Below are 26,721 nucleotides of genomic sequence, written 5' to 3' on the forward strand. Positions count from 1 at the left end.
TAGAATAGAATAGAATAGAATAGAATAGAATAGAATAGAATAGAATAGAATCTTTATTGGCCAAGTGTGATTGGACACACAAGGAATTTGTCTCCGGTGCATATGCTCTCAGTGTACATAAAAGAAAATACATTTGTCAAGAATCATAAGGTACAGCACTTAATGATTGTCATATAGGTCTAGTAAGCAATCAGGAAACAATCAATAGTAATAAAAACATAAAATGTAAAATCATAAAATAAAATGAAATGTCAGCACAGGCTATAGTCATACAGTCATAATTGGGAGGAGATGGGTAATAGGAATGATGAAAAAAGTAGTGCAGTAATTATATAATAAATATATAATAAATAGTTTGACATTATCGAGGGAATTATTTGTTTAACAGAGTGATGGCATTCGGGAAAAAACTGTTCTTATGTCTAGTTGTCTTGGTGTGCAGTGCTCTGTAGCGACGTTTAGAGGGTAAGAGTTGGAACAGTTTATGTCCAGGATGCGAGGGGTCAGTAAATATTTTCACAGCCCTTTTTTTGACCCGTGCAGTATACAGGTCCTCAATGGAAGGCAGGTTAGCAGCAATTGTTTTTTTCTGCAGTTCTGATTATTCTCTGAAGTCTGTGTCGGTCTTGTTGGGTTGCAGAACCAAACCACACAGTTGTAGAGGTGCAGATGACAGACTCAGTGATCCCTCTGTAGAACTGTATCAGCAGCTCCTCAGACTAGAGGCCAGAAAGAGTTTTACTAGAGTTTCTGATGATTCCTAGAGCTACCTGATGGTTCCTATAGCTCTAGGGTAGTATCTAGTGTCACTTTGGGGTAACATCCAGAAGTAGCATACTGACACTGGCAGATAAAATAGCAGAGATGGAACAGCAATACCATCACTGTGGTATGTACAGAAGGGACCAAAAAAAAAAAACCCTGAAATTTTAACCACATGTTCAAAAAGAAACCATAGATTTGATGCCAGATACAGAGTAGAAGAAAGGAAATTCCATAACTGAAGATGCAGTGTGTATGAACAAGATCTTGGGATATAGGTGAAGTGTAAGCTCAATATGAGCAGCCAGTGTGATGCAGCAGCAAAAAAGGCTAATGCTGTCTTGGGGTGTATCAATCAATGCACAACATCCAAATTGCAAGACGTCATAGCCCTGCTGTACACCACATTGGTCAGGCTGCACCTGGAGTATTGCGTGCCGTTCTGGAGGCCTCACTTCAGAAAGGATGTGCGGGTGCAGAGGAGAGTCACGAGGATGATCATGGAGACAGGGAGTCCAAACCCTAAGAGGAAAGGCTGAGGGACTTGGGAATGTTTACTCGGGAGAAGAAAAGGTTGTGGGGGACATGATTGCTTTATTTAAGTATTTCAAGGGCTGTCACTTAGAGGAGGGCAGCGGGCAGTTCTTGTTGGCAACAGATCATAGGACTTGCAATAATGGGTTTAAATTATGGGCAGCTGGATATCAGGAAACGTCGTTTTACGGGATGTTTTCAAGGTCCCCCGGGTGTGTTGTAAATATCCCTTTTGTCCACAGCTCTGGTGTGATTTTGACAAACGGACACCCTTTGAGAATCAGACTTCCAATTCTTCTGCATCTTTTACGGACATTTGCTCCTACCCGGAGGTAATTCTGAGTGCATTATTTCAAAAACTTGTCAGTCATCACAACCGCTGTTCGATCCAAAACTTTGGAGGAGGAATCAGGTTGACCTTTTCAATAAGGCCAAGTCGTAGTGACTGTGTCCCCATTACTGGAGTCATTGTGAGGGCCTTTGAACCTTCAAGGGTTTTGTGTGCATGGTGGCATTTCCACATGTGCAAGGAAAACCTTGATGAAACCACAGCAAAAGAAACAACTGGTTGCACGTAAAGCCAACCTGCTTATATTTCCAGATGCTGTGATAGCCATTCTTCTCTGCTCACCTTCATTCTTTTATCTGGTTGGGTGTGGTCCATGAATGGGGTCACCAATACCTAGTCTAATATCAGGGCAGCTGAGAGTCAGTGGACACACCCCAAAGATTCCATCCAATAATATTTAGCCATCTTCAGAGGCATGTCATGGTAGGATGTATTCCATTCTGTGGCACAGTGTAGAGCAGTGGTGGCGAACCTACGGCACTCCAGATGTTCATGGACTACAATTCCCATCAGCCCCTGCCAGCACGGCCAATTAGCCATGCTGGTAGGGGCTGATGGGAATTGTAGTCCATGAACATCTGGAGTGCCATAGGTTCACCACCACGGGTATAGAGCGACTGTGTGGTGTGTATATGTTTTATCTACCTCACAGGTGTGTGGTGGTATGAGACTCAACTGGGTGGAGTATCAAATGCTATTGCAGCTACAACTGCAGCTGGACTCCACCAGTACACATGCAAATGTGCCTCACCTCTCCCCTCCCCCCACAACTGAGAGTCAGACAAAAGATATACCCCACCACAAAATCACTGCACTGGGCCATGGAGAGGAACACATCTTACCCGGACATGCCTCTGAAGATGCCAGCCATAGATGCTGGTGAAACTTTCAGAGCGAAAACTACCACACCACAGCCACCCAGCCCGGAAAACCGACAACAATCTTGGGCATGTTATCCAGATGGAAATTCCTATTTTAATACATGTCGTGGGTAATTCTCATGTTACATTCAAAACGTGGGCAGATCGATGTGTGATTTATTTATTTATTTATTCATTCATTCATTCATTCAATTTGATAAACCGCCCTACCCCCGAAGGGCTCAGGGCGGTGTACAACAGCAAATAACAAGACAATAAAACAAATCGAATAAAATAATTAAAACAATACAAAACCTTAAAACTATTAAAACTATAGCAGCAGTAACCTACAAAAAATAAATGATAATAAAAGGCGTCTGGGATCAAACCCCAGTGGACAAACCCTGGGCAGGAGGGGGTAGGCAGATGGTCAGATATATAGCCAGTGCGCAGGCAACAAAAGATTTGAAGCCTGTACTGGTCTAGGTCCTACTCCCTGGTTTCATAAGGTGAAAGGACATTGGATTTTTCTTACAAAAAGCCATTGTTTTATATGTGTAGGATGCACACATGTTCACTGTAACATGTAAACAGTGCTAGCTTGCATGTGTGTTTGCTGTAACTTCTGAATGGGACTAACAAAGTGAGACCACTGGTTCTCTAAGGTCCGCTAATACTGGCAACCATTCCCAGGGGCTCAGGTGGAAGATTTTCACATCACCTGATCCTCTTAACCAGAGATGCCGGGGACTGAACTTTAGACCTTGCATATGTGAAGCAGATGCTCTGAGGCAAAGTAATAGCAAGTGTGGTGAGAACCATCCTAGAACAGTGACTCATAAATAAGTTTACTAGGCTTGCTCAATACCCTAGAAATTCGGTAAAATTTGGATTTATTCAGGCATAAAATTACCTATATGCCTGAATAAGACCAATAAGATATTCGGATATACCCGAATATTCGGGCATACCCAAAAAATTCAGGTTTGTCTGATTTTTTGTATTTGTTTTTGCATTTTGGCTTGCAGGGGGTGCATTTTTAAATCTAGTGGCACCAAAATATCAGGGTATCATCCGGAGACTGTCTGGATGATACCACCCAAGTTTGGTGAGGTTTGGTTCAGGGAGGCCAAAGTTATGAACCCTTAAAGGAGGTGCCCCATCCTCCATTGTTTCCAATGGGAGCTAATATGAGGTGGGGGCTACCCCTTAGCTTTCACAGTTTACTGTGAAAGCAATAGCCAAATGCAGGGGTGACAAGGGTTCTGATATTCATAGCCAAGGCCAGGGGGAATGAATGAGTGGAAAAAAGTTTATATTTGCATCAGGGCAGACTATTGGAACTGATTTTTCTTCCCCAAAAAAATCTTTCTTTTAAGTATTTTGTCTTCACGGGTATCCTGGCGATGGTGACTTGTGCCGTGTTCCTCCGACTCAACTCTGTCCTCAAATTGGCTGTGCTGTTACTGATGATAGCGATTTACTGCTTCCTGACAGAGACCATTTATGCGTTTCCTCTTCCTACAGTATGATGACGTCAATCATAATGGAGAGCAAGTGTGTAGTAAGTGCAGAGTAAGTGCAGCCTAATTGTCCTTTATTTTCATGGGTCCCCGCGAATGCCTTAACAATGTTGAATCTTGGAATATCTGGTTCTTATGCACCAACAGCTTTTTTTGTGGCTGTGTGTTTCACTGTTGAGTTTTCCCACCGCTTACCTAGTCAACGACAACAATCCTGCTGTGAAGTGCCCTCCAGTTGTGAGCATCCCACCCCCCACCTCCCGCTTCTATCCCCGCTGGAGGGATTCACTGTTGTGTGAGCTGGGAAAAACTGGGAGGGAATTAGAAGACCCACGGAAAGCAAAGCACACGCGTCTTTTCTTTCACGTTCGCTTCGCGGCATGAGGGAACAGTTGAGTTTTTTTCGAGGTTTCGAAAGGTGCAAGGCTTCTCTCAGCTGGAGCCACAGTGAATTTGAAAGAAGGCAAAATGCATGCATTGTTGGGACATTTCCCTGAAGGGAATGCACACCTCACTTTGGGGGAAGAGATCATATGGGCCAAAAATGGCCATAGAATAATAGACTTCTCTCCTTCTAATTAACAGTAGAGTATGTTGTCAGAGATCTGCCCAACATAAACTTCCCATTTAATTTTATTTACTTCTTTGTGGCCCATTATGCATGGGACACTTACCTCGGGCCTCTTTGCTGTGCAGTGGGTTCTGCTTCATTTCTCTGTTCATTACCGAGGAGGCAGTCTACTACCCGCCACGCCAAGCTGAACTCTCTCAGGTCTCTGCTTTTCCTAAAGGTCCTCTTAACTCTACCCATCAACTCACTCTTAGTATTGTGATATCATCAATAATTCAGTAGTTTTCAAGACTGCTGGCTTTATTGTAAAGTCCTCCCAATCACAGTTATAATATCAATACTGCTGTTCTTGGTTATGGGCTGATATTTGCAGCCCCTTTCGCACAAATAACACTCCCAAATGAAAGAAGCAAAGCAATTCCCTGGACCAATACACTGCTGAAGAAGGGATCGATGCCCTAGAGCTAGATGTTCTCTCCCCTTCCCCTCCCCTCCTCCTCCGTCATCATCACACAATATCGCATTCTTACTGCTGCCGCTTCTATCACAGGTGAGGGAGAGACCCATTATTTTGATATTCCCATGTTAGATCTACATTATTTCAAAAAAAATATAATATGGTAACAAATGCTTGAAGTTAAAATAAAGTTTTAAAATAGAAATAGAGTGTGGGTCAGGGGTAGAGGCAGAAAGATGCCCTGCCCGCATTCACTATTGGGAGATGCCAACTTGTCCACAAAATGTGAATGAGTCTCCATAACCCCCCCCCATCTGATTCGTTCCCTGCCACCCCTGCAGTGTAGTGTGAGGGATTCACAACTGATCCTGGTAAAGGGGGGGCTGAGTGCACAGGAACATTAAGGTAAGAAGTTGGACCAAGCACTTTCAATTATTAAGAGAATAAGATATTCGGTATGGTCAATATACCAATGGAGAGCCAGCGTGGTGTAGTGGTTAAGAGCAGGTACACCCTAACCTGGAGAACTGGGTTTGATTCCCTGCTCTGCACATTTTGATCTCTGGAGGCTTCATCCTAGTGAACCACATTAGATTGTGCACTCCAACACATCCTGGGTGATGTTGGGCTGAGTCACAGTTCTTTGGAGCTCTCTCAACTCCACCTATTCACAGGGTTTGTTGTGAGGGAGGAAGGGAGAGGAGATTGTAAGCCCTTTTGAATCTCCTTACAGGAGAGAAGGGGGGGATATAGATCCAAGACCTCTTCTTCAGCCTAGCTTCAATATGAGAATGCAAAGGTTGGTGTGTTTCAGCTAAAGACCATGTGGTGAGAACGTCTACTGCAGCTGGCCACAGAAAAGATGCCAACATAATGAGTAGGGAAGCAAGAAGGAGTTGGCAACATGAAGAGGGAGATGGATAGAGAGAGAAGGCATGGACAGCAATGCTGAAAGGAGTGTGAAGGATGGAGCTAGGCAGGCTGACCATGAGTAGAGAGTGGAAGAATATCTGTGTAAAAGCTGTTCTTCACTGGCCAATCTGCCCTGCTCTGGCAGTGCGAAGCAAATGAAAGCCCTGCTAGAAGCAGTGTTGCACTTGCTGTGAAGAAAATGGGAAGTGTATAGCAGGGCTCAAGAAAACAGATCTATACAAGAACTCTTGCTGTGATGGATAGTTCGCCCCTGCTTGCGCGCCGCAGAAGAACCTTGGGCTAATCAGCCTATGTTGTGGTTATTGTACCTTTCTAAGAGCAGCCTGAGGGCCCTTCTCTCTCTACAGTACACTTATAACTGTTAAATATAATTTTAAAAAATGCGCCAACTGAAAGCTGACATGGAAAGGTACTTTCAAAGACTCTCCAAGATTTGTGTTAAAATGTTTAACTGTCTTAAGAAAGTGGGGGGGGGGTTTCTAGAAACAATATATGGGGGCATTTAGTTGCCAAGGTCTTTCCCTAGGAGGCTATTCTTTCCACAAGCATAGAAGTGGAGGATGCTTTCCCCCTCCCCATGCCTGAAAAACCCTCCTCTCCCCCACCCACCTGCTGCAGACAGAAGTCCAGAAAAAGTCCTGCCATTCCTCTGAGTGCATAAATAGACCTCTTCCCATCCCCCCATTATTTCTCCAAAAGGAAAAAGTAAATTTAATAGCTCCAGGAGAAACTTATGGACTCTTACCTGAGTCATCTCATACCTAGACAAGCATCATTCCGCCAACAGCAATGGAAATATTCCTCATCACCCGCTTGTAGTGCAAAGACGCAGTGAGAGAAAGCTTAGCCTCGCATTTCAGCACCCCAAATGAGGGAAAACAGAGATGACAGCTGGTACTCCAGGTGTCAATCTGTCACTGTAATTACGGGCAGATTTCTTCTCCAGTGACATTTGGCTGAGCAGGAGGCTCAATAGCACAGAAGTAAAGCATCACCCAGGCAGAAGGTACCAATCTCTATAGAACCCTTTTTTTTCAAAATTTTCTCCAGAATTAATACTGCAATTACACTGGGCATTTTCCCTGACTTACCTTCTTGCCCGCGCTACTGTAGGCAAGTAGCGCAGGGTCCTCAACTTCAATTACAGGGGCGGCGACAACACAGTCAGCCCGGACGGTGCAACCGTCGCTCCCCATCAGCGTGCGTTATTCCTGGCTTCTTCCAAATGGCGTTTTTTGGCTGACCCCGTGCAGAGCGTATTGTGGGGAATTCGGCGCTGCGTTGTGAGAAATGACGCACGCCGAGAGCAGCACGGGGCATACCGGGGGTCGTGGCGGCAAGTGGGGAAACGCCCACCGTTAGTTCAAGGGACCGATACATTTTAGCATAGCTTCGTCGGTCTTATATCACCGAACATCTCGATTGGAACCCCTATATCAGTGAATTCTGTAGATACCCTCTGCCAGATCCATTTGTGAGATATTTGGCACCAGCGTAGGACCCGCAACCACAGCCAGAATTCGGGATCTAATCCTTCCAGGATCCACCCACGTCCCCCTCTCCGTAGCGCTGCCATGCCTTCGTTCTGCAAATGCCGCAGTAGAGTGGCACCCTTCTAAGTCCACTGACAATCAGAAAAGTTTAATTTTGAAGAACCAAAGTAGGTGGATCCCTTGCTGAGGGGAGAAGAATTCTCACACAATGTTCTTGGAAATTTATCTGATGAGAAAAGTGCTACAGACATTGTAACGTTGCCCACACGCCAACTCCTGCATGTCTGAGCGTCTGTATTGATTGCGGAAAAATTTGGCATCAATGCTGCCATTCGCTTTTGAAATGGTTTGTAAGAGAGGGGTTTATTTGTTTGCTTCCCAGTGTTCAAAATCTGTTTCCATTTGTTTGTTCTAACTCAAGAGTTCTTATGTCAATGATTGACATGAAAAGACTGACAATAATATTTTATTTCAACCCATTCTATTCCTTTTTCCAGCACAGATCTCCTTAAACGGGGAAGCCTCTTTCGGTTCTAATGGCCATGTTTCTTGCTAGCCGTATTTTATCATGGCCAGCAGGTACATTTCAGATATACTTTTTATACAGTTGCCAATATTAATCCAGTGTCTATATATGGTTGTTATTTTTACATTTCAGAGGAAAACATTTGTGCTTAACCCAGAGGGGAAAATTATCATTAATACACTTACTTTCTTACTTACTTACTTACTTACTTACTTACTTACTTACTTACTTACTTACTTACTTACTTACAGGAGAGAAAGGGGGGGGACATAAATCCAACTCTTCTCTTTCTTCTTAACCGTTATATGTCTCTGAAGATGCTAGCCTTAGATGAGGGTGAATTGTTATGAGCTAAAAACCAGAGGTGGGATCCAACCAGTTCTCAAGTGGTTACTAATTTTTTCTGAGTGCCGAGAAGGGGTTACTAAAGCAACCTCCCTGCCCAACAGGGACTGGAGGGACGTGTGTGCGGCGGCACCACTGTTTGAATCCCACCTCACCAGACCGGAACCTGAAAGCATAATGATTTTGGATCCCACCACTGGCTAAAACTACCAACGACGGCCGCACAACCCAAAAAAAACCACAAACAGCCAGTTAGTTTGGGCCATGGGGCTTTCGCTGCGTGCATATACTTCCTCAGCCCTTATCAGTTGTAAACTGGAATGGTTCACCTTCGGACTATGCTTTGTGCTAGAAAATGTTGTGGGAGTGACCGACTGTTCTGAGCGCAACCTCCCTGCCACTCACGACAGGGAACTGCACCGAGCAAACATTTCCCTTCCCGAAAGCCGAGTCTGCTAAAGGCAAGTCTTTATAGCCGCCAATAAATTTTTTGAGATAATGAGCAGCCCCAATGCTAGCCAAGTCGCCTTTATAATCCATCATCTGTCTTGGTAAGACCTGGACTGGCCAAGAGAGTTGGTTTCGCTTCCTGCTAGATTTATATCTTCTGCAATGACGATATGCCCTGGAGGGTGAGTTCTGGGACAGCCCCAAATTAAGGCCAAAAGGGAGCTTCATTAGTTATCTCTGGCATTTAGTAATTCAACAATCATGTACTTCTAAGCCAAGGATTTCACATCACAAGAAAGCAATGGTTTCTGAATGCAATATTCCCTTTAAAGTCGTTATGCTGCTTTTAGAGGCATGTTAAAACCATATTAAATGTTGTTTTTTTAAAAAGGAAAGAGGGCTAATCTGGAGTGTATAATGAGGTTTTTTTCCTTGCTAAAAGGTACCGCGTGAAATACAATTGAAGCAAAAACATGTATGAGAAGAAGGAAAACCCTCATGCCCAAGATAGAGAGTGAGGGTAAGGGAAGACAGTATTTTGTATAGGTTTAGAGTTGGGATTGTTTGATCTTGGAAAGTAAATGGGGTCAGTATTTGAAAGGGAGACCAACAAGGAAAGGGTTTTACAGGTAGAGGAAGGTACGCAAACCACCTCTGCTTCTTATTTAAAAGCCAGCAGTGGCATAGGAGGTTAAGAGCTCGTGTATCTAATCTGGAGGAACCGGGTTTGATTCCCAGCTCTGCTGCCTGAGCTGTGGGAGCAGGCAGCCATCTCAGTAATTCAGATGGCCTGTGCAGTCCCACACACGCCAGCTGGGCTAGTCACAGCTTCTCGGAGCTCTCTCAGCCCCACCTACCGCACAGGGTGTTTGCTGTGAGAGGGGAAGGGCAAGGAGATTGTAAGCCCCTTTGAGTCTCCTGCAGGAGAGAAAGGGGGGATATACCAAACTCTTCTTCTTCTTCTTTCTGAGGCTCCTTCTGCACATGTAGAATAATGCACGTCTTTTCAATCCACTACCAATGCACTTTTGCAGCTGGATTTTGCTGTGCGGAACAGCAAAATCCACTTGCAAACAATCGTGAAAGTGGATTGAAAGTGCATTATTGTGCACCGTGTGGAAGGGACTTCTGATTATCATAAGCCAGCTGTGACTTGATGTATTTTGCTATCACAAGTTGGGGGAAGATGTGGAAGGAATATAAAATATTTTTATAAACTTTTATGCTAAACTTTTTTTTTATAAACTTTTACATGGTAGAGTTTTTGGGTCGTGCCGCACATTATTAGAGTAGAAAAATAGAACCTTTTCCCTATCTATTGTAAAGTAAAATAGAACATTTAGGGACACCCTTTTTAGCACCCTACATCGTACCAGGAAATGGCAACTGGAAATAGGAGAACCACTTCCTAGGCTCTTTGTGATGTCACACAGGGAGACCTGTCAGGTATGCAGTGGTTAAGAGCAGGTGGGATTGTAATCCTGGAAAACCGGGTTCAATTCCCCACTCCTTCACAGGAGTGGTGGACTCTTATCCTAGTGAACTGGATTTGTCTCCTCGCACTTACACATGAAGACTGCTGGAATGACCTTTGGGCTGAAGTATCATTTTCACTCAGAACTCTCAGTTCAGCCCCACCTACGTAAAGTGTCTGTTGTTTTAAATTTCTGGGCGTTATGGATGCTAAAGAGGACTTGACCTGAGGTGTACAGACTGTTACGTGCGGTGGTTAAGAAAGCGTTCAGCCCAGCAAAGACTGTACTATCTTAGACTGTTAAGGGAAACAATCAACTGAATGGAAAACTCCTGGTGTCCTTTTCTCCCGCTGTGCTATAGAGAGTGTCTTTAACCTACTGCATCTGTGTATGGTTCTCCAGTTGCACAGTGGCAGGTAGGAAGAGCACTCCAGTAAGGTGATCACTACTGCACAGAAGGATTATCGGCGGCCCTCTCCCTCCTTGGAAGAACTCTATAATTTCCGAAGCTCTAAAGAAAACCCAAAATATTCTGAGAGACCCGTCTCATGCAGCACACTCTCTTTTTGAACTGTTACTCATCTGGCAGATGATGACAGGTCTATCAAAACACTAGGACCTTGAGGCTTAGAAACAGCTTCTACTCTTTAGAGCTGTGGCATGATGCTGAACTCCGATAGCTTCGTGTTGATGTGTTTGGGGCTGTGTAGGGGATGGGGTGGAGGAAGGAGGAAAGTGAGGGGATGGGGTATGAGTCTGAAATTGTGTGCATCGAGGAATGCTGCTGTAAATTTTTAAGTTGTCGCGTGTACAATGACAATAAATGCTTATGCTTATGCTTGGCATGGGAGAAAGGAGTTTGTAAGCCAAGTTTGAATCTCCTTACAGGAAAAGAAAGACGGGGTATAAGTCCAAACTCTTCTTTCTCCTCCTCCTTCTTCCTCTCGAGGAAAGAGCGGGGGGGGGGGAGACTGGAGGAAACAGAGCAGAAGTTCTTCCACATTCCTGTTATCTCCATGAAAAGATTGTGTGAACACAATAGACAGTATAGTATAGTGGTGAGTGGCGGAGAACAAGGACCCAGGGCTGACCAATATTCAGACCTCCACATTGCAGCAGTTAACTTGGGCAAAAAAAAAGGACTGTTTTGGGATGCCAAGAAGAATTTTCTTTTGGATATTTCCCCCCAATCTCGTGTCCTTTGAGAGAACAAAGTCTTCTCCATGACTAGCCTCCCTTTGTGGTCTCTGTGGGAGGGTACCGCTTGTGTTCTGATCTCCACTCTGTAAACATTTGGGTTTGGGAAATCCTCGAGGTAGATTTCCTTCAGCATGAGAAATATCACCTTGAGCCTACTTAAAGTTAACTTCTTTGAGCTTTTCAGACTTATTTCCTTCAGGAGAAGAGTTGTTAACTTATCCTCCAAGAAGGTGATTCAGCTCTTTCTCTCGATCGAAAAAATTCAAGATTTAAGTGCAGCTAGCTCTTTTTTCCCCTCTTTTTCCACTCCCCCACCCTCTGCCTCGCCAAATATGCCTTTTTCTCTTGAAAAGATGCTTGAAGGAATTTATTTATAAACACATGCAGTTATTGCATTCCAAACCACAGCGTGGTGTAGTGGTTAAGACTGGTGGGATTCTAATCTGGAGAACCGAGTTTGATTCACCACTCCTCCCCATGACTGGCGGACTCTTATCTGGTGAACCAAATCTGTTTCCCACTCCTACACATGAAGCCTGCTACTGGCCTTGGGCCCGTCACGAGATTCGTTTCCAAACTCTCTCTGCCCTGCCTGGCCCTCACAGGATGTTTGTTATGGGGAAGGGAAAGGAAGATTGTCAGCCCCTTTGAGTCTCCTGCACAGGAGAGAGAAAGGGGGATATAAATCCAAACTACTACTACTACTCTTCTTCCTCCTCCTCGTCCTCTTCTTCTTCCCTTCTTGGAACCTTTTTTCTGTTATGGACAGCCTCTCAGAAGGGGATAAAAAACAAGGACCGCCTTCCACCTAGGAGCCTTCTAGCAGGAGTTTGCTAATATCCCTTTGGGCACTGGAGATTCCCAGAGTTATAACTAACCTCCAGGCTACATTAATTGATTATCAGGAAAGGGATTTGGGCGTCTTAGTTGATAGTTCCATGGGAATGTCAACTCAATGTATGGCAGCTGTGTGAAAAAAAAAAAGGCAAAACACTATGCTGGGGATAATTAGGAAAGTGAGTTGATAATAAAAACTGCAAGGATTGTCATGCCGCTTTATATAAAAGTAGATGCGACCGCATCTCTGCCAGGTACTGTGTTCAGTTCTGGTCCAAGCCCACATCTCTCAAAAAAAGGATATCGAAGAGATAGAAAAAGTGCAGAGAAGGGCAATGAGGATGATTGAAGGATTGGAGCATCCTTCCTTATGAGGAGAGGCTGCAGCGTTTGGGGCTCTTTCGTTTTGGATGAGGGAGGCGGCTGAGGGGGGATATGATTGAAGTCTATAAGAATTATGCATTGGATGAAAATGTACCGCTGACAGAGATAAATTTTTCTCTCTTTCTCACAATACTAGAACCAGGGGGCATTCAAAGGTTGAAAAATGCTGGGGGGAAGAATTAGAACCAATAAAAGGAACCACCTCTTCACCCAACGTGTGATTGAGGGTGTTTGGAATATGCTACCACAGGGGAGGGTGGTGATGGCCACCAACCTGGATAGCGCTTTTAAAAGGGGCTTGGACAGATTTTTATGGAGGAGAAGTCGATCTATGGCATACCAATCCTGGATCCTCCTTGATCTGAGATTGCAAATGCCCTTGGCAGACCAGGTGCTCAAGAGAAGCAGCAGCAGCAGAAGGCCATTGCTTTCACCTGCCTCCTGCACGTGAGCTTGCGAAGGCACCCTTGGTGAGGCCCACTGTGAGTAGCAGAGAGCTGGACTAGATGGACTCTGGTCTGATCCAGCAGGCTAGTTCTTATGTTCTTATGTTCTTATGTTCTTATTATTTATTTATTTATTTATTTATTTATTTATTTATTTATTTAAAACATCGGTTCCACTTCTCTTGGAGAAAATGGCTGTTTTTGAAGGTGGAGTGCATATGGCATTATAACCAGGTGCCTCCCTCCAACCCACCCCCTCAAATATTCAGGTATATACTGGCTTTTTGTTAATCTCTTGCTCTGAACGTCAGCACAGTTCAGCTGTTGAATTGCATAATGTTGCTGACCCAAGCCCCCCACCCCAATCTAAGAGCATTAACCTTCTGGTTTTCCTTCTCCTCCCCACTGCAGCTGGAATACACGGCGCGGCTGGACTTCCTGTGGCGTGGCCAGGCCAAAGAAGAAATCAATGAGATGAAGGAGTTGCGCGAGCACAACGAGAACATGCTGCGCAATATCCTGCCGAGTCACGTGGCCCGTCACTTCTTGGAAAAGGATCGCGATAATGAAGTAAATAATTTGTTTGTTCTGATTTCGTGGAAGAATCGTTAGAAGGTAAAGAGGGAACATATGACTGAAATCCAGCTGCAACAGTGTGTAAAAATACTACGGGACAATTGTAGTCAAACGAAGTTGAATACAAAGCAACCCAATGAAACATGGCATCCTGGTAACAGGCTAAAGATGGGAGTTGTTGACTGGTTGTACTGTAGCGCCACCACTCCTGGATGGCCAGAGGGTGGTATTGCACAGAAGCCAATGAAAAGCCAATTGCACTGAGGGCCAGATAGGTTCTACTTTGTCTTGTAAAGCTATCAATTTTATCTTAGCTTCTTATTTATTTGTTAGCTGTTGTAAAGAATCATGGGCATGATTGGCTTTGCAGACACCAATGAAATGCTAAGCATGGTGATGATCCATGCACACAGAGAGATGTGTTCAAAGGAGCTACTTCCTACAAATGGGGAAAGTAGGCTTTCCAAATCAACCACCCTGGCAGGTCATCTCCTGACCCTGGCACCTGGCTCCCCCAAGGGATAGGACAGCCAACTAGGTTAGGAAGTTACTGGAGATTTGGGGGTCAAGCCTGAAAAGGGCAGGATTTGATGGGGGGGGGGACCTCATCAAGGTTTAGTGCCATAGAGTCCACCCTCCAGAGCAGCCATTTTCTCCAGGGGAACTGATCTCTGTGGTCTGGAGATCAGTTGGAATTTTAGGAGGTCTCCAGGCCCCACTGGGAGACTCGCAACCTTCCCAGGAAACAACAAAATGGCCTTTGACCTGGGTCAATTCACTCTGCTGTCTGTGTTAAATGAACTGCCACTAGAGATTGTCATTTCTTGTTCCACCACTTTGTTTCATTCCTCCTCCTCCTCTTCTTCTTCTTCTTACTTCTCCTCCTCCTCTTCTTCTTCTTCTTCTTCTTCTTCTCCTCCTTCTCTTCTTCTTTCTTCTCCTCCTCTTCCTCCTCTTCTTCTTCTTTCTCCTCCTCCTCCTCCTCCTTTCTTCTTCTTTCTTCTTCTTTTCCTCCTCCACTTCTTCTCCTCCTCCTCCTCCTCTTCTTCTTCTTTCTCCTCCTCCTCCTCTTCTTCTCCTCCTCCTCTTCTTCTTTCTTCTCCTCCTCTTCTTCTTCTTTCTTCTTCTTCTTCTTCTCCTCCTCCTCCTCTTCTTCTTCTTCTTCTTTCTTCTTTCTTCTTCTCCTCCTCTTCTTCTTCTTACTTCTTCTCCTCCTCCTCTTCTTCTTCATCTTTTTTCTCCTCCTCCTCCTCCTTTTTGTTGTTGTTGTTGTTGTTGTTCTACTACTACTATTACTAATTTTAGTTTTCTGTTTCGCTGTGTCCTTAGGATCTCTATTCTCAGTCCTATGATGCAGTCGGAGTCATGTTTGCTTCCATCCCTGGCTTTGCTGACTTCTATTCCCAGATCTGGAAACAACCGATGAGTCGAAGTGCTCAAGTGCCTAGATCTGCTGAACGAAATCATTGCCGACTTTGACGAGGTAAATCCAAACGCCAAGGAGAGGAACTGGGAAAGAGATGGTAGCCTTGAATCTGCCGTGAAATTAGTTTTGCCTGCGCTGCAGCCAAATGGCAGTTTCCCCCACTCTGATTTTATTTCTATTTACATTGTAAATGTGGTGAGGGATTTCACATGTCAGTGATAATAAGGTCTCCTGTGGTGATAGGCTGAGCTTCACTGATGTCACAAAAGGCAGGTGGGAAACTGCCTGATGCTGTTGGCTTACCTGCCTGCCCTGTTAATTAGAATCATAGAATCATAAAATCATAGAGCTGGAGGAGACCCCAAGAGCCATCAAGTCCAAGCCTCCTGCCATGCAGGAACACACAATCAAAGCACTCCCGACATATGTTAATCCAGCCTCTATTTAAAAAAACCTCCAAAGAAGGAGACTCCACCACTATCCAAGGCAGTGAATTCCACTGTCGAACAGCCCTGACAGTCAGAAAGTTCTTCCTAATGTTTAGGAGGAATCTCTTTTCCTGCACCTTGAATCCATGACTCTCTGAGGCTGCAGAAAACAAGCTTGCTCCCTCTTCGACATGGCATCCCTTCAAATACTTAAACAAAGCTATCGTATCCCCCCTTAACTTTCGCTTCTCCAGACTAAACATCCCCAGCTCCCTAAGCCCCTCTTTGTAGGACATGGACTCTAGACCTTTTACCATTTTGGTTGCCCTCCTCTGGACCCGTTCCAGCTTGTCGATATCTTTCTTTTGCGGTGCCCAGAACTGTACACAATATTCGAGGTGAGGTCTAACCAATTCAGCATAGAGAGGTACGGTTACATCCTTCGTTCTTCTTTTGTCTCTTCTTACCATTGCTCAGATATCTACAAGAGTCCTAGAATCATAGAGTTGGAAGGGGCCATACAAGAAGAAGAAGAAGAGTTTGGATTTATATCCCCCCTTTCTCTCCTGTAGGAGACTCAAAGGGGCTTACAATCTCCTTGCCCTTCCCCCCTCACAACAAACACCCTGTGAGGTGAGTGAGGCTGAGAGAGCTCCGAAAAGCTGTGACTAGCCCAAGGTCACCCAGCTGGCATGTGTGGGAGTGCACAGGCTAATCCACAGCTCAGGCGGCCAGTGGTGGGATCCAAAAAATTTAGTAACAGGTTCCCTTGCCAGCCCCCCCTCAGCAAAGGGGGCAGAGGCATACCTAGGCAAACCTGAGCCCTGGGCAAAACCTGAGCTGCCCTCCCATGGGCAGCCACTCAAATTTCACCACAATCTCAAAAAAAAATTTTTTTTTGCAACCCAGGTCATTTCTAAATCATCATCACATTATAGAAAATTCCCCAGCTCACAAATCTGAACACAGCAATGGTGAAACACACAAGGTTCTTTGATAGAGACTGGTGAGATAAAAGGTATGAAAGGCTGAGAATCAATGAATTGCAGTACCTGAAAGGGATTAACCCAGTTCAGGGAGTTACATTATTAGTCGCAATTGCTATATGGAACCTTCGTTCAAAGGCAGTGTGGCCTCTCGGGGAGGCGAGGGCTAAAGCGGACCCAATTAGGTAACCCTCTCTCGGCACACACACAAGTAATTAGTAACCCACTCGGGGAACTGACAGTGAGTAAACCCTAAGCTGGATCCCACCTCTGCAGGCGGCAGAGCTGGGAATCAAACCCGGTTCCTCCAGATTAGATACATGAGCTCTTTACCTCCTATGCCACTGCTGCTACAAGCCATCTAGTCCAACCCCCTGCTCAATACAGTATCAGCCCAAACCATTCCTGGTTTCCTCCAGCTCTGCTTGAAGATTGCCAGCAATCTTGCCCCCACTGTGCACAGATTCCTTGTGCTTAAGCGGCCTAATCTAACTTGTGCTTGAAATAACATTCACATTCCCAAACAAAGCGAGCTTCACAGGTTCAGAAAGTCTCTCTATACCAGAGTCCTATTTTTTGCATTCCATTTCTTTTTGTTGCATTTCAATTTCTCCTTCATTGTCTTGGTTTTGGCTTGGGATCTCAAAGATTAGCGAAACAGCCATGCGGAACAAATGGAAGCATCCAGCGCCATGCCAAATAACAGATTTGGACAGCTGCTTGAAAGGAAATTTGCACAGTGGTTGGGCACCCCAGGCTGCTATTTGAACTGGCAGGGAAAGACACCTGTTGGCAATTAGATTTGCTCGCAGGTGAATGCTCTAGTCTGCTGCTTTGAAGTATCTTCTCAGAAGTACATCTCTTCCCAGGTAGGCTCTCTGTTTCAAGCTGGAACGGGACAAAATACCATGCCGCATTGCCTTTATCTTGAGATGACATTTTGAACAATTGTACAAATCTGTAGAGATCAGCAAATCAAGGGGATGACAGAAGTAGCCTTTAAGAACTGGAAATGCAGTCGCTGATAAGACAGACTTCACGCTGGAATGCAGCTGAAAGATCTTCCTAACCGGTTTTCAAATGTGGCCAACTGACAGTTCTCTCTGGCTGGGCATGTTGGAATAAGAGCAGAATTTAATGCCCATGTCCCTGCCCAGCTATTGATCTGTTTACTAATATTTTAACTGTAGAGCGGAAGTGAAACATTACTGTTCAAAAATAAAGCAAAACATATCCTATCAATGAACTGAAAAGAAGAAGAAAAAATAGAAATACTTAAATTCATCCTTGACAGGGTAGAGGAAGAAGAAGATGATGATGATGAAGAAGAAGATGAAGAAGGAGGAGAAGGAGGAGGAGGAGGAGGAGGAGGAGGAGGAGGAGGAGGAGAAGAGGAGGAGGAGGAGGAGGAGGAGGAGGAGGAGGAGAAGAAGAAGAAGTTTGGATTTATATCCCCCCTTTCTCTCCTGCAGGAGACTCAAAGGGGCTTACAATCTCCGTGCCCTTCCCCCCTCACAACAAACACCGTGTGAGGTAGGTGGGGCTGAGAGAGCTCCGAGAAGCTGTGACTAGCCCAAGGTCACCCAGCTGGCTTGTGTGGGAGTGTACAGGCTAATCGGAATTCCCCAGATAAGCCTCTCCACAGCTCAGGCGGCAGAGCTGGGAATCAAACCCGGTTCCTCCAGATTAGATACACGAGCTCTTAACCTCCTACGCCACTGCTGCTCCTGTCATGGTACTGTCATGGTCCCTCTTAGATCTAATCCTTAACATGGCGCTACAGAGCAGATTTTAAAATCCACACAATGGGCCCATGTAAAGCTAGGAAAGGTTTAAAAAAACCCCCAGAAAACTAAAAAAAAAGTCAAAGGGGATTTAAGAAGAGGATTTACACCCCAATTTCCTATAAGGAGACTCAAAGGAGCTGACAAATTCCTTTCCCTTCCCATCCCCACCCCACAGACCTTGTGAGTTAGGTACGACTGAGAGAGTTACAAAGAACTGTGACTAGCCTAAGATCACCCAGCAGGAATGTAGGAGTGAGGGGGAAAAAAATCTGGTTCATCAGATAAGAGTCCGCCGCTCAGGTGGAAAATGGGGAAATCAAACCCAGTTCTCCAGATTAGAGTCCACTGCTCTTACCCACTGCACCATGTTGAGAGGTAATGACTCCTCTTGAATTTCCTTCCACAGACAGGTGCTTAGAGCTGGCATACGTCAGCAGGCTGTTCAGTTCCTGCTGTGAGAATGGACCAGGTACCACCAGTGGCTGCCCTATAATTCTTTCGCGTTAAGTAATCATCCCCTTCCTGATGGCTAGAACACCCCAAATGTCGACAGCTCTTTTTATCCCTCTATGCAGCAGCGATCACACCCGGCCCAAAGACAATTGAAGTTTAGGAGCCGGGCCGCGCAATTTTCCTCCGGTGAGATCTCATTATCTGTAGAATATATTCAGTCTCATCTTAAGTACTCCGCTTCCTTTTCTTCTCCCTGCGCCGATATTACCGCTATTGATGTTTTCACAAGGTACTATTACTGTTTCCATTTCAGGCCTCATTTCCTTTCCTCTTCTGGATCCCGCACAGATACGTGCAGGGTGAATGAAATCAGGGTTGTTTTGAGCCGTCATTTATTGTCCTGCCGCAAAGGTAGACGGCCGTCGATAAGCTTTCTCGGTTTGGAGATTAGGTCGCATTTTCAGGACACGTCCCCGTCTGCGCAGCTAATAACTTCGAGTAATTTCACCAAGCACGCTCGGAGAAAGGGCCCGCTTGGTATTCTGGGCATGGCCACAGTGACCTTGAGTGCAGAAAAGACTGCAAAGTCACGCCGGCAGACTGTTCGGAGGCACAGCTTGGATTGATGGAGCATGTCCTACATTTGGAGCATGTCAACCATCTATCAAGTACCAGAGGATGCAGATTTTATGAACCAGTGGAGGGATTCATAAAAGCCAACCTTTCCTGTAATGTAGAATCTGCATATTATCATGTGCTGTCCGACAGGGGCGACGGGGGGGGGGGGGGGGCATTCAGAACAGCTTGCGGTAAGCTCTGATTTCGGGGGGATTTCCTAGGAGAGGGTTTCAGATACCTCGCAGTTTCATCTCGAAATTTCTCGGCTGCCGTGACTGTTACAGAGCAGCCCTGTGGCACAGAGTGGAAATCTGCAGTATTGCGGTCAAAGCTCTGCTCATGATCTGAGTTTGATCCCGGTGGAAGCTGGTTTCAGGATGCCGGCTCAAGGGTGACGCAGCCTTCCATCCTTCCGAGGTTAATAAAATACTCAGCTTGCTGTGAAGAAGAAGAAGAAGAAGAAGAAGAAGAAGAAGAAGAAGAAGAAGAAGAAGAAGAAGAAGAAGAAGAAGAAGAAGAAGAAGAAGAAGAAGAAGAAGAAGAAGAAGAAGAAGAAGAAGAAGAAGAAGAAGAAGAAGAAGAAGAAGAAGAAGAAGAAGAAGAAGAAGAAGAAGAAGAAGAAGAAGAAGAAGAAGAAGAAGAAGCAGCAGCAGCAGCAGCAGCAGCAGCAGCAGCAGCAGCAGGGGGAGGAGGAGGAGGAGGAGTTTGGATTTATATCCCCCCTTTCTCTCCTGCAGGAGACTCCAAGGGGCTTACAATCTCCTTGCCCTTCCCCCCTCACAACAAACACCCTGTGAGGTAGGTGGGGCTGAGAGAGCTCCGAGAAGTTTATCGAATTAAGGTTCAGCTGGCGTGTGTGGGAGTGCAGCCAGGCTAATTTGAATTCACCAGAGGAGCCCTCCACAGCTCAACAGCAGCAGCTTGTAACCAAACCCAGGTTCCTCCAGATTAGATATCGAGCTCTTAACCTCCCCACAACCGCTTGCTCTCGAGTTATGAGTTAAGCATAGGTGACTGGAGAGAAAGCTAGCTGGCAAACCATGCAGCAATTACCATGGGCCGCATAAATGTCGTAATACCTAATGCACTGTTGAAGACCTCTTCACCAGCCGAACTCCAACTGGTTGTTGTGGGCTTTCTGGGCTGTGTATTACCCATCGTCTGGTGGATTTTGTTCCTAATGTTTCAGTTCGCATCTGAAGCTGGCATCTTCAGAGGTGTATCACAGCAGAGAAGCGTGGTTACACACGGTGTCCCGTGAGAAGCGGGAATGCTTTAGTGGGGGTATATCGTCCACATGTCCCAGGGTGTGGGGTCCACCAGCAAGTGTTTGGGTGGTCCATATGCAAAGATCGGTTGACTGCATTGTATTGTGGGTGGGGTTTTCAGTCCATTTTACATTCGCTTTGCATTTGTATTCCCTGCAGTAGCAAAAAAAGTATTAGTGAATGCAAAACCTGTTTCTGGTGTGGAAAGTTCCTTGTCCATGGTCCTAGCATTCCCTTGGCCTCTTTCTTGATTCTGGTAGGGTTTTTCAGTACTGTTTTTAAGTACTGTAATATGTCATCACCCCATCGGTCAGTAAGGACGCAATGCTTACTTACCTTTACCTTCATGACTGTTGCAGAGACATGAGAATACATGCAGTGTAGTGTTTAGAATATTAGCCTAGGAACTGAAAGACCCGGATTCAAATCTCCACTCACCCACTGAAGTTTCCCCGAATATAAGACATCATGTCTTGAGTATGCACTTTTTACTCCCAAAGATGCGCGTAGTTCTGGTTTTCAAGGGATGTTCTATATTTCTGTATTCTGTCTGTCAGGCATTGTTTCCAAACGTTTTGCTGTACTTTATAATTTGGGGATTCCTTATATTTCAAGCACTTCAGCAAAACCTCTACCTAAATTTTTTTTTCTGGGGATGTCTTATATTCGGGGAAAGAGGGCACGTAGCTCATTGGATTGCCGTGACCGTAATTGGAATAGTTAGAGAAATTCGTGTACATATTTATACCACACTTTGCTGTTGGAAAGAAGAATGGGATTGAAATACCTAAATAAATACTTACCTTCCCTCTTCTTCCTGTTATCCTCAGAACAACGGTCTTGTGAGGTAGATTAGGCTGAGAGAGAGTGACAGCCTCAAAGTCACTCAGCAAGCTTCCATGGTTGAGCAGGGATTCAAATCTGGATCTTCAAAACACTCTACCCATTGACCTGAGTATTTTGGAGGAAGGGAGGGAGGAAAATGTTCTATCAACATCTCGGCAAACATCGTACAAGCCTCTATTTGTGCAGTGCCATCAAGACAAATCCTTTGGATATACATAAGAAGCAACATATAAAAATAAAAAGACGAGTGTTAATGCTGTTGGATTTTAAAACATGCGGATAGACTCTGTAGGTGGTTGTGGGTTACTAACCACATATTAAGATTTTGCAATTGTTCCTGGAAGGATGTAGAAAACAAGGAACCAGGGGTATAGCAGGATTATCGCATTTTGAGTATTCAAAATATCTCTCAATATATTTTAAATCGAAATTAATGCTTGCAAACCCTCCCAAAAATACTTTGGCAGATATGTAAGTGCGGTTACCATCTCTTAAAGTTCAGATCATTCCAACAAGCAATAATGATTTCTCCTGAGCAAAGCGCAAAGCTTTTGCTCCGGTCATTCTTTGGGATTATCCCTCGGTACCCTAGCCCTGCCATGCTCCGGGAACATCTTGTTAACACCATAATTGCAGATGGGTCGCGACCAGAGCAAGGTGTAACTCTTTTCCCTGGCCGCGTTCCTCCGTCGCTTCTCTTAGCATCCCACAAAATGAGCATTGCTGTTGTTTCTGTCCTAATACAACTGGATTCAATTTTCTCATATTCTGCTGCAATGTTCAAAATACAAAATCGAACACTTTCCAGAACTGATGGAGAACCAGTGTTACCAACAGGATTTATGCTCCTTTCTGATAAGATGTAAAATGGCTAAGCTCTGTAAATAACTCCAATGCTGAAATCTCTGAAGCTGTTGCTAACATTTTTGCATTCTACAGTGTACCGCAAGTTGTGCAATAATGATCTTTTTATTGTGTTTGGAACCTCATGACACACCCTGCTTCTGCTGCCCAATAAAGGTTTTGGATTTGGATTTGGATTTTGATATGCAAGTGGGGATTTCATTAACGTGGAATGGCAGTTTGTACAGAATTAATAGAGTCGCCAGTGTTCCCCCCCCCCCCCCCCCAGTTGCATTAGCTGGCGAAAGATTTCAAGACATTGACAGTACCACACCATCGGAAGTACAGCAATACATGGCAGTATCCGGATTATCTCCTGAAAAGCAGGTGAGGGGTCATTTCAACCATCAACCAAGAGATATGCACACGCTTGTCCCAACAGCTTATTCGACTTGAAAAGTCTGTGGCATCCATCCCAGGCGCTATCATCATCAAAACCAAATTACCCAGACCAAAGCTGGTATTCGCCTATCGGACATTTCTGTGGGTTCCATGAAACGTCTGGCGTCTGCTCTGCCATAGCATGGACCTTGTGCATCTCTGGATGGTTGCATTTTGACAATTGTGATAACATTCTCTTTATGTCACATTAGCGTGCAATTCGATAATATCAGAACTTGCAAGGGCTCCGGCCCTCCCCGCACACGGGAAATAATGCACTTTCAATCCCCTTTCAATGCAACTTGCAGCCAGCGGAAGAGCCACCAATTCACCTGCAAACAGTTGTAAAAGCAAAATGTTCTGAAGGCTTTCAACGCTGGAATCACTTGCGTGCTGTGTGGTTTCCGGGCTGTAGCGGTCAGTGAACTAGCAGCATTCTCTCCTGATGTTTCAATCTCGCATCTGTGGCTGGCATCTTCAGAGGAGTTGTAAAAGTGGACTGAAAGTGCATTATTCTGCACGTGCAGAAGGGACCTCTGTGAATTTGATTTGCAGTGTGTTCAGGCGTCAGCTGCTCTCTTTCCACAAACCATAATTAACATCCAGAATTCACTGTGTTCTGACAACCTTTAGGACAATTTCTGAGGGATGTACCGTTGTCCCATTCCATTTTTGGGGGATGTTCGCAATCAGTTTACCAGGAGGGTTTACCTCCTGGGCTTAGAAAAAATCTTTGAGACTGACACTATTGAAACAGAGCAATAAAGTATTCCTATATGTCTGACCGACAAGGGCCTCATTTGTAAGTATTATCTTGATTTCGTTTAATTTGTTCCCTCACAGCAATGAAATATCAAATGGGGGCATTTATGTGCTCTGGCGGATTTCTCCATTGCACTCAACGAAAGCATTCAAGAAATCAACAAGCATTCGTTTAACAACTTCGAACTCCGCATTGGTACGTACAGCTCCAGTGTTCCGAAACTACTCAGCATCCCATCGGTATGCCTGTGTTGTGTCGTGACGAAGAGCAGTTGAGAGGCTGTGTAGTATAGTGGGTAAGAGCTGTGGACTCTAATCTGGAGAACCAAGTTTGATTTCCCCACTCCTCCACCTTGATGTACAGTCTCCCCAGGTGAATCAGATTTGTTTCCCCACCCCAATGCTCTTTGTTGGGTGACCCACAACGAATCATAGCTCTGCTCTGACCACTCCCAGCCTCACCCACCTCAAATTGCAGGTGTCTGGTTATGGGAAGAGGAAGGGAAGGAGTTTATAAGCCGCTTGGAGACACCTGGACACGAGAGAAAGCGCAGGGTAAAACTCCAAATCCTCCTCTTTTCTCTCTCTCTGTTGTTCATATGGAGTAGTCCAAGGGGAGGCCATTTGTTTCTAGTAAAATCTACACTATTGCATGAGTCTCCTTTTGAATGAAGCACACCTGCAGTAAATTACATCCTTGCTAGCTGTAGACCAGTGATGGTGAACCTATGGCACAGGTGCCAGAGGTGGCACTCAGAGCGCTCTCTGTGGGCACGCACGTCACCAGAGGCTTCGGTCATATGAAGGGCGGCAAATCACACACACACATCCCATTAACACATTCAGGCTGGCCTGTACCAAATAATACCGAGCCATCAACGTGCAACATCACCGTGAGCAGGGAGGACTTGGCCGGACAGGTACGGCGTTCAGTGCTCTGGGTGGTTGCCGCCCGAGGGGGGGGGGGGGTGCAGAAGGGGCAGAGATGGTAGAGAGGCACAGAGCGGTGCATGCAGGACTTGTTGGAGGCTAGAGCAGGGTGGTTCCTGCTTGAGCGGGTGGGTAGTGGAGGAAGAGGGAGCCAACCGTTTTTTTCTAAACCGGGAGAACCTCAGTATTCAGGTTAAATTGTCATTGGCACTTTACGATAAATAAGTGGAGTTTTTTGCTGCAATTTCATACGCTCGGTCTCAAAAAGGTTTGTCATCACTGCTGTAGACCATTCTCGTGCTTTCAAGTTTCCTGCCATGGCCAGTCCAACTGGGCAGTCTGTTCACACCGCCAGTCCAACTGGGCAATAGTAGGAGTGGTCAAAGTGCCTGGCATTGAAAGTGGCAGGAGCTTTGCAGCAATGGCCCGTACCCACAATGCCTTGCGTACTGTCGTAGATGTCAATGTTGGTCCACTTACCTCAGCATTGAGCCTTCATGCAGGTGCATGACAGCTGACAGCCTGGGAATGCCTCCTACAGCAGGTGGCTTACACCACCAAAAAGTGTGGCATAAGTTGGTTTTCCCTATGGGGGTTTTCAGGTGGGTGGGGGTTTCTCTGTCTTTCCCCCTTCCTGCACCACCTGAAACCCCTTTGGAGTCGGTGCGGTTGCGCTGCTGTGGCCCCATCTCTGGCCACTTCTTTACTGCTCCCCTTTGGATCGGGCTGCCCCAGAGGTGGTTTGCAATTTCCTGCCTCCACATAGCATAGCAATTTCCTGCCTCTGGCCTTCCTTGGTGGGCTCCTATCCAAACACCATCTAGAGCGCAACCCTGTTTATTTCCATATTCGACGAGATCAGATTGGCCTGGGCCTCTGCAGGTCAGGTCTCCGATGAGTATCCGCAGCACGGCGACACAACGAAGAGACGCAGATGCAGCACAATCAGGAAACCTGCAGGAGAGGTGCCAGCGTCTAATCTTAGCTGATCTGCAAGCCAGGTCTGTCGAAGCTGGGGTCCCTGGCAATTTATTAAGGGCGCTTCGGGTTAGCGGGAGAGCTGGAGAAAGTTGTATCAATTCATGACTCGAAGGGAGAGGGCTGCGCATCGCAGCAGGGAGAGGACGCCCTTGTCTCAGTCGTAACCACACTATCTCAGTATTCCTGCGACCCGGGTGTCCGGGGGATTCCTCGTGAGGTGCGTAAGCGTGAGCCCAGGAGGGTTCTGGATGGCGCAGGCATTCCCGTGCACTTCTTCTGGAGTTCTACCGGGTTTGCTAATGTAACCCCACACCCCAACTAGATACTCTTCTCAAATTCTCTCTTTTCCCCCTTTCCTTCACAGGCATCAGCCACGCCTCATACGTAGCGGGCGTTACCGAAAGTAAGAAACCCCAGTACCGGTTATCTGGGGCAAAACGGTTGACCTAGTTGAGTCGCATAATAGCACGGGCATTAGCGGGAGAATGTAAGCGCCTGAGGAATGTGACATCTCATCCTGAAGGATCCGGGTTTTCGCCTTTGACCACCGGGGGGAGATTCACGCCAAGGGCATCGGGCTTTGAGCAAGAAGGCAAAATCCAAACCTATTTTAAAGAGAACAGTCGAACCCTTTGAGTCTTGCAGCCCAGAAAATCGACCTAATAGGTCACTCCCCCTTTACGTCCGTCGCCCGGGGTTTGTAGGCAGTCTCCTTAACCCGCAAAATGGTAGCGATATCTGAAACGGTAAACAACAATTCCGGGATCATTAAGGGGTACTACAATGGCGGACTTTCCTTCATGCTCCGGCGTTCACGACTCGGCATGCCCGTTTGAGGGTAATAAAACAGAACCGCTATAAAACCGTGTAATTTTTTTGGTGTGTTTGTTTCTTTTTCTTTTCTTTTTTAAATTTCTTTTTTATATATAAAATAAATATATAAATAAAAATATCGTTTATTATTTTTGGGAGCACCGTTTTTTTCTTTCTAGCTCTTTCGTGTCAATCACGTTCTAGCTTCCCCGACTGGCAGCCGCTTCCATCAGTTTAGAAGGAGCAGCCCTGGTATAGGCAGGCCCGAGGTGAGGGATGTGGGGGGCGACTCTATGCGCCCTCTCCCACATGACCAGCTGGTGTGCTCCTGGGGACATGTGACCCCCCACATATCCCCATGAGCACTCCGCCTCTGGACTGCAAGGGATTTTGTCCCACTGAGGGCCCTCTCCTTTCC

At 45.6% G+C, this 26,721-nt stretch overlaps 1 pseudogene; it reads left to right on the forward strand.

The window, feature by feature from the left end:
• The window catches only part of LOC125439488, a 33,602-nt pseudogene extending 7,476 nt beyond the window's left edge, over positions 1 to 26,126 (forward strand).
• The last annotated feature ends 595 nt before the right edge of the window (positions 26,127 to 26,721 follow it).

This window comes from Sphaerodactylus townsendi, linkage group LG09 (assembly GCF_021028975.2).
Source record: "Sphaerodactylus townsendi isolate TG3544 linkage group LG09, MPM_Stown_v2.3, whole genome shotgun sequence".
Lineage (NCBI taxonomy): Eukaryota > Metazoa > Chordata > Lepidosauria > Squamata > Sphaerodactylidae > Sphaerodactylus > Sphaerodactylus townsendi.